The 13,286-nt window shown below is 42.4% G+C and overlaps 1 protein-coding gene across 1 annotated transcript in view; it reads left to right on the top strand.

The window, feature by feature from the left end:
* The window catches only part of chchd6b (coiled-coil-helix-coiled-coil-helix domain containing 6b), a 60,487-nt gene that overhangs the window by 3,854 nt on the left and 43,347 nt on the right, over positions 1 to 13,286 (top strand). The gene's annotated exons all lie outside the window — the stretch shown is intronic.

Genomic DNA, 13,286 nt, shown 5'->3' with positions numbered 1-13,286 from the left:
TTTGAATTTAAATGATCAGTTTGAGATATCCTGTAAGCTTGTTCCACATTACAGCAGACTTTAACCGAGTGCTTCATGAAGGACAAGTATATTTGAGATATATTAAATCTTTCGTGCTTTATTGATAAATAACATGAGTTTGTGCGCCAGAAAACAGATTTAGCATTTATACATAATTGTCCCAGGTGTTCAAGTATTTTTGTTCATGTATAGCCTTGATGATGTTGTTCTTTATTCTTATATCCTAAATCAGAGGAGTTCCATGGAAACATGATTTAGAAAAAAGTTTTGCAGACCAAATATTGTTTGGGAAGAAAAACACAACGACAACAAAAAAAAAAACCAAATCTTTCAGAGTAATACAGATCAGACTGCAGGACAGCAAAAGGAGAAAGTTTAGTTTAGTCAGTGAGACATGCTGCATGAGAGAGACCGACTCTTCATTCCCACTGAACCTCACTGTCATGTTCTTCTTTTCTTTCACACTGACAAGAGATTTGATTGACATTTTCTTTCTGATTCACTGGATCTGGGTGTTTTCTCCTCAGACTGGTGACGTAGCTCTGTAAAGACAGTAACTTACACTGCAGGAATCTTCTCCACCAAGCCAGACTGGCTCTAAACTCAGTATCAGGGATGTTGAGCTCTTTGGACTCTTTCCGTTTCCCTCAGTCGGATAACAACTCTGGTTATGTTCATTGTGTCTTTAAGGACCACGGTATAATCTCCTCTGACTTTGTGTTTTGCAGACTCTCTATCATCTTGGTAACTCCTGACAGTTATAAGTCTCAGCTGCATTGATACCATCAGATTAAAATGACCATCATGACTCCGGGTTCCTCACTGGATTGCTCTATTTTTAGGTTATTGTCATCTGGATGATAGAGACACTTTCTTCCTCTTTGTCTTGTCTTGTTTGTGTTCCATAAAGAAGTAAGACAACACTTTCTCCCCTACTTAGACCCGGATTAGAATATAAGACAATCTCACTTTTTCAGACCGATTTTCCTGAAGAAAAAACAAAACCTCTTGCTTTACATTTGGAACAATATGTTCACATGTATGAAGGAGAAAATAGAACCATATTTTTTTACAGTACGGCTGGTATAACTTCACCCCTCTATCTAACTGAAAGTTGTGTCATCTGATCAGCAGCAGCAGCCTCGTTTCCCCCAAAAAACAAACTGAATCATCAAGAAAGTTTTTGGTTCTTTGTACGGTTTTGATTATTATAATTGCGCTGATTGCCTGATTGTAATAATTCTGCGCTGTCACTGTGGCTGACATGCTTATCACCACACACTGCTGTCAACCTTCCGCGGATTTCAGGGGATTGATGACAAGTCAATCAACGGCGGAGTGGGTGGGAGTGAGACGGAGGCATTAGCCAGTGAGACAGTTTAGCAGTTTGAAAGAAGACGGAATGTGTGACACTAAGCCAGTCTCCAGGGCAGGATGTGTATTCGACAAGGAGATATTCTGTGCGCCTTTGTGTTTGTGTGGTTTTGTTCCCCTACGCTGGCTTGGGGCCTATCGCAGTCGTCAATCTTCTATCCAAGCTTTTTTTCGATGTAGGGGAGGCCTCGGCTGATCCCAGTCAATCACATTCACAATTATTGGCCATTTAAAATCAATAGTTGCCTCAAACCCCATGTTTTTGTGATTGGTAGATCTCCTGGAGGTGAGCATGCACAGGGAGAACATGCAATGGAGGAAGTCATTTGCAGGTTGAGAAGTTTTTCCGGGTCAGACTGTCGTAAAGAGGAGGGTTTTGAGTGACTCTTTAGGGGGAGGAATTTTTAAATATGAGCCGATGTGACGTGCCCAGCATGTCAGCATGCGTATGAACAACCGATAACCTATTGCTTATCAGTGATTCTCAGATGTTTCCGTTCCTTTGATTCACCTACGACAACTAAACCAAATGTGAAACTGTAGATTTCCCACCACGCCACAACTCTCCCTCGCCTCCTCTCCCTCGCCGTGATTGATTTGTCCTGCAGCGTCCTTTCAGTGTGCCAACCAGCTGTAATGAATACTGAATGAAGCTGCTGGCTTAGCTTACGTCGGTATCGGCTCCCAATGTTTGATAATGTTGCATTGCAATGAGAAACTGAGCAGTTGTGCCTCAGAGCCTTGTTTTCTACTTTCTTTCTTTTTTTTTTTTTTTTTGTCATGACGAGTCAATAAAGCCCGTCAGTGTGTGCTGGGTGGAAGGAGATCCTGAATGTGTCAGTGATAGGCCGGATTCGATGGTCTGTGTTGAACCCAGGCTGTCAGTGACAGTGAGTGAGTGTGTCAGTTTCGGCACTAATAGTTCATTGTGGTTGGCACAATGGTGGAATGGTTCGTAGTCGGCTTTAGAAATGTGTGATCCTGAGAGTTTATCTGAGTACAACTGCAAAACATAAAATCATCCCTACTTTGAAGCTGGTGGAAAGAAGAAAAAAAAAAAAACTTTTCCTATAGGTGATGACATAGTTGTTGCAGATGTGTGAGAAATCTAGACAGCGTGCGATTCAGTGTTTGCCCTTGCTTTCCCACCTTTTCCTCTTTCTCACCTGTCCTTCTCATTTGGTCTCGCCTCCCGACTGTCTGTCCGACTGTGTAAACACACATTCATTGTTGTCTCATTTCAGTTCTTCCCAAAAATCTTAACATAGCACAATTCACGACGTCTATTATACAAAATAGATGTCCCTGTTTGTGTTGTACTGGCTGGGCTTATAAAGAGCTTCAAAGAACTCATGAATCTGATTTAAAAAGCTCCTCCAGTAACAAATCTCTGTGCTTAGCAGGTGGGCTTCCCTTCTCTTCTTTGCGTTTTCTATCGACCTTGCATCAACCAGCAGCAACACAGCTGGGGGCACAAAGACCAAGTCCCCCTCCTCTCCTCCCCCATCCTGCCTTAAAAGCTTCATAAGTAGTTTGGGAGCTGCTTGTATTTCTCCGAGGAAAAGACGCAGCCACACATCCACTACTGTGACACCAATACACAAACGCATGGAGAGCTCGACGGAGGACGAACCCCCCGCCCCCACCTCCACCCCACTCAAGCCTGTTTCCCTGCATGCACTCTGGGCTCCCCAGCATGCAGGCACTGTGTTATTGTTGGGGCGGGGAGGTGGTGAGGGCGTTGTGAAGGCGATACCTGTCTGAGAGCTGAGCTGCTCCCCACACCGCCTCAGGCTGCCTGTCACAAACACTCACATTTACCTCCTGCATCTACATCAACCCCCACCACCCCTGGGACGGTGCATACTTCATCTCTGTGTGTGTTTCTGCATATGCATACCTGTGCATTTAACTGGCTGTTCACATCAGAGGGACGTGTGTGTGTGTGTGTGTGTGTGTGTGTGTGTGTGTGTGTGTGTGTGTGTGTGTGTGTGTGTGTGTGTGTGTGTGTGTGTGTGTGTGTGTGTGTGTGTGTGTGTGTGTGTGTGTGTGTGTGTGTGTGTGTGTGTGTGTGTGTGTGTGTGTGTGTGTGTGTGTGTGTGTGTGTGTGTGTGTGTGTGTGGCAGGAAGATATCTACTGCAAAGGTTCATTCACAGTTCAGTTAATACTATATTCTCAGTTGTAAACATTTTAGACTGTTATATTTACTTCTTCTTTTGTTTTGTCAGAAACTTGAGCATCGGTTTTCTCGCTCTCTCGTTGAGCCAAGCGTGGACTGTTATCTCAATGTGGAGAGCTCAAATTGCTCCTTAAACCTCAAAGTGCTTCTTAAACTCTTGTTGCTTCAATCCCCAAATGAGTATCGGCAGCTTTTATTGCTCACCTGTTGATGGAAACGTGGCGTGTTTACAGAGAAGGGATCAAGCAGGGCTGTTGAAGTATGTGTGTGTGTGTGTGTGTGGGTTAGGGTTAGCACCATGTTCACCAATCACTGCATCAACATGAAGTCAGTTTTCTTGGTAACTGGTTGCTATTTTAAGCTCTGAACCTTGAAATAGTTCACATTTTCCCTGTGTGCCATTTCCTTCTTCGAAAATTAGTGAACTAATTTTGATGTGAGGAAAACGTGTTTATTAATGAGGTTTAATGATTAAATTAACATTTTTTAAGGAAGAAAATATTCCATCTTTAACAGTTATTCTCCCTTCGAAAGATAACTAATTGAATTGTATGTGCTAAATCTATCTTTTACTATTAAAATGGTCCACAGTGATGATGAAAACTAGAAAAAAAAAAAAAAAAAGGATAATTTCAACCACAAATGATGTAATATACTGAGTTTCACTGGTAATTTTGAGGTGGGACAGCGGACTGTGCTCGACACAAGCAGAATTGGTTTTGTCAGGGTACTTCAGCCCCCTCCTGTTATCGTCGTTTTCGGCGTAACTGGTGAGTCAACTGACCATAAATGTGCTCTTGTGTGGAGGTGAATGCGTCTCTCTTTTCGGAACGAAACAATAGATGGAGCCAATCTCTAACTCTAAAGTCTCACGATAATCTTCCTCTGCCTCTCGGGCAACGCCAGCTGGGATGGGCTAAAACCCCCCGGTGACCCCACTCTGGCTAAAGCAGATATAGGAGGTGGTTGCCGGTTGATTCCATTTAGATTAGCCTATCACATTTTTTGGGGGGATTCTGTCCATGCGTCCCTCGTTGCCGTGATACTCCCATGTGTCCTTGCTGCCTGGTCTGCTTGCTTCTCGGTGGTGTGGTGGAGAAAAAGCTTTCCACTTCTGTTGGTCTCGCTACACATTAAACTCTCTTACATTAGTGTCTGCTGCAGCGAGTCGTTTGTATTCAGATTTAATGAAAGTGCATTGAATTCAATTCTACACTTGCAAATTTTGAGAGGGACGCTATGGTGGAGCCGACTCCCCCCCTGCACTTTCCCTTCAAATGCTAGTTAAAGTGAGAATTTACTTACTGTATTTATACTCTAAAGAGCCTCAGACTTTTTCATTTGCAGCTGTGAATCTGTGTGCTCCTGCATTTCCTTTCCTCCACTGACTCCCTCCTCCTCCTCCTCCGGCTCATATTGTGGAACTTCTCACTTCATCTACAAAAAATGACGCTCCCAAAGAAGTGCCTCCGACTTGGCTTTTTTTTTTTTTTTTTTTTTTTTCCAACACGTCATCCCTTCGTATTCTGAAACTATATTTAACAGAGGCACCTGGAGTCAAGACACGCGGGAGATGACAAGTTACATTAACACCTTGTCTTTTCTCTCCTCTCCTTTCTTTCATTAGCACCTCCTGTGTTTGTTTTTTTTCCCCCTGCCTGTTCTCTCCACCTCAGAGGTGTCATTTCTGCTCCAAGTAAAATGCAATTAGTATGCACAGGTATTCAGGGCTGAGTGTCTCGCACACGTACACATTCAGACAATAACAAGCATCTGCTTTAAGCTATTGGATTTCAGAAACCTCCAGGTGGGTGAGCAGCCGAATAGATTTTGCATACTTGTGTGTGTGTGTGTGTGTGTGTGTGGGGGGGGGGGGTGAATGTTTGTAGTCCTGTTTATTAAAAGCCGTCTTTTATCTGCTGTCTCCAATGAAAAACAGCGATAAACAACAGCATCGGTGGATACTGGTTTAATTTAGATCTGTTTAGCAGACTTTAATAAATCTCGGCTCACGCTTCTGAAGTGAAGAATATAGAAGGTGCCGGCAAGCAATAGAAGAATACTGATACGTGTGAATAGATCACAAAATAAAATCAATGAAGCAAGACAGACTGTCTCTGCAACCACCAACCTTTTATTTATTTATTTATTTATTTTTTACTGCAGAGGGAAGGAGTTAGTCATACAGAGGATATTGTCAGGTGTTACAAAACAAAATTAATGAAATTGTATATTGTAAACTCAAACGGAGAAGTCTTCACAGAGAAGCCAGTCGCAGCTGATGATGGAGAGAGGCAGGGCACACAGTATAGGTCACAGCACAAACACAGAGACAGACAAATGCAAGTTTTTGATCAAACAAGGATAAAATTTTATTCTATTTTTTTTTACTATGTGAGCGAGAGTGCTAACCACTACGACCTGTTTAGGCTATCCAGAAGTTTATTTAACCCGGCAACAATTTCCATCATGGCCAATTACATATTCCTCCTGCGTCATCTTGTCTTTATACTCCATTTTTTTAATGTTCTGTTCTAACCCCCGGGGGTGACATTTCTTTGACTCCCACTAACTCAACATTAACAGTTGGCACTGCTGTCAAATCTGCCATAGTTTGCTTACGATCGAAATTGCTCGCTATGCTAATCATGCAAAAATAATTTTGCAAAGTCTTGATTGAAGCTGTGTGGGGCTGCAGGCTGTGACTTATTTTGACAGAAAAACAAATCGGCATCCTTTTTTCTTTTTTTAAACTTGTTCACACGGATATCTTAAAATGGGAATGTTGTCTGTTTTGCACTTTCAGCTTCAACTTGTCAGTCCTTGTGTCCCTGTTCCACCCCCTCCTTCCTTTAATGCCCTTCTAGAGATGCAATAATTGAAGACAACGCTATAATGTCCTCTATTTGTCTCAGAATGCATCCTACCTATTGTGCTCATCCACATTTGTAGGTTTAAAGAAATTCAGCTGAAGGTTTTTTTTTTTTTTTTTCTCTCCTTGCTGTGTGCAGTTCATCTTCTTGTATTGTTTTAATTACACTGGATAGATATTCGCGATCCTACTTTAATGTACTGCTTGCGGTGTGTCGTTACCATGTCTGCCAAGCCCGCCTGACCCTAACGCCACACATTACCGCCACTAGATGGCATTGTTGAAGCACATTTGCTTTGTCCATGGGGCGACAAGCAGAATGGATGTCGTGCTCTGCACAGCAACACGTGCTCCTGGGCACCCTCTTCTTCCAATATTCTTTCCTCGTCCTCCTCCTCTGTGTGTGTGTTTTCTATGTGTGCACGTGCGTTTGTACGCGAGTGTGAGAGTGATGATTTGAAGTGAAACACTTGACGCTACGTCCAAAAGAACGATGATGGAAACTGGAGCGAAAAGTCCCAGACCTGAAATGACAAACGCTCGGACCGCCGCGGTGGATGCCACACACGTGAACAGTAGTATCCAGCGGCTGCGAGGGGACACTAAGAAATGACACTCCACAATGGTGGGAAATGTGTTTTTCCCTCTGAAAATGGTGCCTTTCACTTTCAAGATGTTCCCGCGAACAGGCGGCCCTCCCGCTGTCTTTTCTGAAAGACATTTGTCCGATCACTTGATATAATTCCCTCTAATGGATCCGCGCTGCTGTTTCAGCGCAGTGCCTTGCTCCTATTGATTCCCTTCAAACCACAATGCGTTAACTGTTTTATTTAGCTCCACGATTACACACGCTGTTGGAATTTCTACTGTAACCAATTAACATATGTGTTTATTTACCGTCCCGCGATTTCATGCTTCCTCGCTGAACTCGCCTTCGGTTACATTATTCTGTCAATCCTCATCATTTCAGCAGTCAGGGTTTTTTGAACCAGCAGATATGTTCATGGTATTTCAATCTGTTTCACTGAAGCGAAGATGACAACAAACATCTTGAATAATTAGAAATCCATCGTTGGGCAGATTACCAGGAAACGCAAATGGGACTGTCACAGTACAGTTTTCCACAGAGTACCCTGGCTTCCTCTCTTAAAGCATGAGCTTGGGATGAATTGGTGACACTGAATTACCTGTCAGTGTGTGCGTGAGTTTCCAGCCTCTGTGTTTGGACTGGCAACTCGTCCAGGATGTAGCCTGCCCTCCCAACCCCAGAGCACAAATAAGTCCAGATAAAGCGCCATAAAAGATGACTTTGATTTACACCGACCTGACGTTTTACATTTGTTTGCAAATGTCGCCTATTTATTTTCGACTTGTTCGCCAGCATCCATCCTGTCCCTCCGTCATCCAAGGGAGGCGACGATTTTAGAGCCTCCGTCAACAATATCTGATGTCGGGGAGTGGCAGAGGCAGCAAGTATGTTGAAGCATTACGCTCGAGATGAGCCAGAGAGCTCGCGGAAAGAAAACATGCTCAGCAAGGGACCGTGGGACCTGAAAGAAAGAGAGGAGAGATTTGGAAAGTGGTGTTGTGAACGATTCAGACGTCTGACAGTGACTGCCAGCCCTGCTTGTTAGCCAAAAACAGACAGAGGAGGGCAGAGGATAAAAAGACAATGGGTGAAAGAGGAGGACGAGGGATCAATGAAAACAGACTCCAGAATTTAAGACGTGTCAGTGGAGTGAGGAAGGTTTATGGCGGCGTTGCTTGGCTGGGTATCAGCCTTTTAACACAGGTCTGCCCTTCGAGTCCGTGAGGATGACATTCTGTGAAAGTACACCTGCACACACAGTATGCAACAACAACCTTAATTTGTGTTGCATAGAAATTCAGATACACATTCAGCATTCACACATGGCTAACCCACTTGTTATCAGCCAGTGTAATCACAGACTTGACATCTTTTCTGCATGTTAAAGCAGCTAAGCCCTTTGTGAACACGCGCACACACACACACACACACACACACACACACACACACACACACACACACACACACACGTGCGGTCTCGAGCAACTGTAATTGCTGACGAGCCGAGCGCTCCCCAGATGAGGAGATTTTGATCGGCGCAGAGCCGCGAGAGAAGGGTGAGCGCCTCGCACAAATCCTGTAGGTTCAAAGGACGAACGTGTAGGCGTGGAATACCTCTCCCGTCACAGCGCCGCGAGATGGTTGTTCTCGTTCGAGGGCTTTAATGCATGAGTGAAAGGTTTTGGAACTTTTAAGGTTTTCCCGTCACTTAGAGAATTGCAGGCATCTCTGTTGCGTTGATCCCCGTCAGAAGTACAGACGGTGTCAGCATGCCACTGCATTTTGTGTATGATATCTTATTTTATCAACTTTTGTAGTTTGTTTTTACATGTGTGATTGCATCTCATATAAGTTAAGATATTAATTTCTTATTTGCTTTTATTAGCAATTTATAGTCGGTTTTATGGTTGCCCTCTATTATCCCCTGTATGCTATTTTGTGTTAGTTTATTATGCATTATGTGCAGATAGGGACAGCGTGTCTTGAATCTTAATTATGAGCTTGTGGACAAAGTTTTAACTGAAGTAAGCCCAGATTTTTTTATTTATTTTTTATATATGTTTCACTCAAACGATCTCAAATCTTAAGGTGGAATGCGAAACTTAATTAAATGTCCAAAACATTATGAAATGAGTCGACTGCAAAGAAAACCCTTCTTGTTTCTTCTCTCATCGCTGCACAATTCTCCTTTCATTCAAAGCAGTTTCTCTTGTTTAAAAAAGACATCTCTCCTTCTTTATCCCATCTTTTTTCTCTCCTCATCTTCCCGTTAGTGTCTTTTTTTTCTTTTCTTTTTTTTTTTTTTAGCTCTGTCTCTGTGACAGTCTGTGGTGGGAAAGCAGGCTGATGATGAAGTGTTAATTCATTTAACCCCCTCCAACTATGTGACAAATGCACACATTTAATGAGCAAACAGTCAGACTAACCAATTCATGCCTTCAGTTTCCCCCACTGTACTACGTATGGAGGCTTATGTGTCGGTTCAGACATGGGTTTTTTGTTGTTGTTTTTTTGCTGGGTGTGTTTGTCACCCTCGGGTGTTAATGTGAGGTTTCATGCCCATGTATTTGAAGGGTTGTCCTGTTCGCTTGAAAGACACTGTGCTTCTGGAGTGTATCTGTGATGTAGAGACCCAGACCAGCTTCTCTGTGCACGTTGAAGTAGTGCTGACCATAAAACATTTTTTTGTGGAAGATTACCATCCATCATGTGCCGAGATTAAAGCCTTACATCTTCAAACAGGGAAAAAAAAATCACCTGAGTGGTGTAAGACGATGTGGCTTTCTTCAAGCACGACTGAGGATTTTCTGTTGATTCAGTTCCGTTGTTGGTAAGGTCATCGCGTTTCTTTAGCTTTACCAGCAGTTAGGACTTTATTGGAGTAAAGACACTGACCTTTAATTCACAGGGCTCAGCACAACTATTTCTACACAAATTAACCGATTGCTTAAACCAGTGTTTTATGACAATTCAATGAGATAAGAGGTTTTGAGGTGCTTGCATAATTTACTTAGAGTAAAAAAAAACCAACAACATTGTGTATAGAAAGACATTATCAAGATGTGAAAATAAACTACCACAGAGACTGAATGAAGGTTTAAAAGTGGCCGAATCAAATGTTTACTGCAGTCTTAACAAGCCGTTTCACAACATTTCATTAAGATAAGATCACTCTGGAGAAGGTGCACCATTGCCATAGCCCTCAGTCGATAGAGATCATTGCACTGCAATAACAAAGAGAACAGATTAGACTTCCTATAAGTTCTGAAACAAGAGGCTTTACAAATGAGAAGCCTCTTTGAGCCTCTAACAGAATGACAAAAAGAGTATGCAGAAATGAAGGAAGACATTGTCAAACATGAAGACAAGTGACAGGTAGGACGTCTGATGGAACTGGGTCTCTGCCTGTTTATTGATAATGTGATTGTCTAAAAAGGCCATGTGTGCTAATTCTGAGCCATGTTGACCTCTGCTTTCCACGCACTCACGCCAATATCCATCGGTTTTGCAAAACAGATGGATATTGATGTAACATTGACCAAAACGTATTGGAAAAATCATTATGGTGGCAAAAGTCACAAAGTTATAAAAACGTGGGCAGTCCAAATAGTTTTGGATCTCACCGTCGTTATGATGCAAACTTCATATTCATCAAAAAAACTACTGGAGCTATCAGTTCAACTTCCTTTTGGTTCTGCAGACACCCTGAAATACCAAGGCAATTGTGCATTTATTCACACTATTAAATTAGATTTTAAAGGAGTTGTATGTAGCATCATATAACCAAGTCAAGATGATATGCCCCTTTCTTTAAAGGGTGTTTTGCCTTCATAGCAGCAGTGGCCCAGGATGTAGGAGCAACCTTGCCAATAGTAGAAAGGCGACATCTGGATCTGGCCGAGGGCTGCTGCTGTGTAACAAATAGACTCTGGCTGTGTGACATCTCACCTTTCTGACATGAAGCAGTACACTCCGTTGTTACATGCTGACCACCCTGTAGTCCAGCTCGGACAAGTAACTAATGATGTAGCCCCTGCCACATGTGTAAATGCGCACTGAGCCACTTTGGAGACTCACCCAGAGATTCTGCAGCAGGTGTTTGCTCAACGGCGGGGAAAGACTCCAACAAACAACATTTTAAGCTCTTCCCCGTGTGTACCAAGTGGAGATCACTCCTGTTGTGAACCAGCCCTCCTGGCAGACCCACGATGTTTTCATAATAATGAATGAATGAATGAACTTGACAGTGTCATTATACATGACACATATGAGAATATACCACAAGGATTCTTTCTCCATCTTTCATAACGCTTTATCCAACAGGACTCATTAACTTTAAATGCATGTTTTTGTAATGGAGAAAAAAAGACAAACGCCACAATCTACATCTCCATCAGTTATTGAACAATTTTATACAATATATAACTACATTTGTCGTCATTTTTCACAAGTAAAAAGCACAAAAACAATACGCATCTTTGTTTTAATTATTGTTCAGTGTAATAATTGTGTTATTAATACAAGGGACACGTTTTACTTGGTCATTAGTGTAGTTACTTCTGTGCTCTTATGTGCCACCAATTTAGATGCACTGATAACAAAATAACAACATCTGCTCTTTAACAAATGTAGTGCAGGGTAGGCAATTAATAGCGGTGTCTGAAACGAGCTGAGAAAGTTTTCAGTGTATGTTTTTTTTTTTTTTTTAACTAATTTTAACCAAAATTACATTTTGATGGCAGACACTTATGTGACCAGCTGCATGGCTGGACAGTCCTGAACCAGAATGAGCCTGGATGCAGATGGTGATGGAAAATTGTCTCGAGGTCAAGAAATACAATGATGGCATTGCACATTTGGACTCTGTTTACACGGTAATGTTTCGAGTGAAAACGCATCGTTTTTCATTTAATTCAAGAAAAGTTTGCCGTTTACACAGCAATGCTTTGAAAAGTATGTCTGAATGGCAGAAACGCTGAAAAACAAGTAGTTTTCGTATGAACAATATTGAACAATCTGCAATAAACATTAACGATGGCGAGTACACGGACTGCTTACTATGGCAAGTGACCCTCAACTCTAAATCTACTGAGTCCCAGGAGAATATGGACTGGGAGTCATGCCGCCATTGTTATTGTCCATCTACTTGTGTATGTTACTATGACCGCGGTGCGGATGCGCAGTAGCAGCATTTCAGAAAAGTTGCCTTTTCCTCCGTCCACACGGAGACGGGGTTGAAGCGTTTTCAAAAAAGTTCCATCTTGGGGGTCATTTTCTAAAAGTCACAGTTTCAGCGGCTTTGAGCACCGTTGTCGCGTAAACAGACCCCCCCAAAACGTGGCAAAAGTTCTCCGTTTTCACGCGTAAACAGGGCCTTAACTGTAATAGTAACCCGAGACAATGTGTGATATAAAACTAACCCATCGAAGAAGAGCGAAAATCAACGCCAAGGAGTAGATGGAACGTTATTGTGAACATGAATTTACACTAATGTATAAACGTTAGCTTTCTGTCAATAAAGAAAAGGAGAAAGGATTAATGGGCTTTCACTGCATCTGTGTCATCACTGAAACTAATGAAGTGTCCCACTGTGCTTTGTTTATATCCAGGCTAAGAAAAGAAAAAAGAGAGAAGAAGCCCATTCGCAGTACATTATCATAAGTCATCTCTCTCCCTCTCTCGTTCAAAGTGATGCAGTAACATTGTAAAGCTTACTTCACTGCACATCATTCATAGTGTCGTTTAGAGCAAATTCAAACACTCTGCAGTTTGTAGCCAAGCATCAGCAACGACCAAACAAGAGCCGGGGTGAAAGCACTCAGCTGTACCAATGGTATTTATTACTGGCACACATGATGAATGTGCTTACCGTCCTCATTCCCGGTGACAGGAAGAAGGCTGTCAGTGAATTAGCTCTTATTTTCCTCCTCTCTGCCTGCATTTGTGTCTTCCTCCCTCACTCTCTACCTTTTTTCTCTCTCTCTCATTAAAAAGCCAAATCAGGAGTTTCAGCTGCACTGCGAGTGACATTTTCCAACCTAATCCTCATTACCCGCCCCTCCTGAATCAAAGTAACGAGTAAAAAAAAAAAACCACACCAAAATCTTGCCTCCCTAAACTCATAGATTTATTCAAATGTACGATTTGCATAATTCAGTATTTACATAATTGATTTCCGAGGAAGCATTTCTCACCATGTGAGGTTACGTTGAAGACCAAGAGGTCTCCTCCTGTCACTGAGGCACTCAAA

The sequence above is a fragment of the Lipophrys pholis genome, assembly GCF_963383615.2.
Source record: "Lipophrys pholis genome assembly, chromosome: 4".
In the NCBI taxonomy this organism is placed as follows: domain Eukaryota; kingdom Metazoa; phylum Chordata; class Actinopteri; order Blenniiformes; family Blenniidae; genus Lipophrys; species Lipophrys pholis.
Note: the sequence above shows the minus strand (reverse complement) of the source record. Positions and strands in the feature narration are given on the sequence as shown.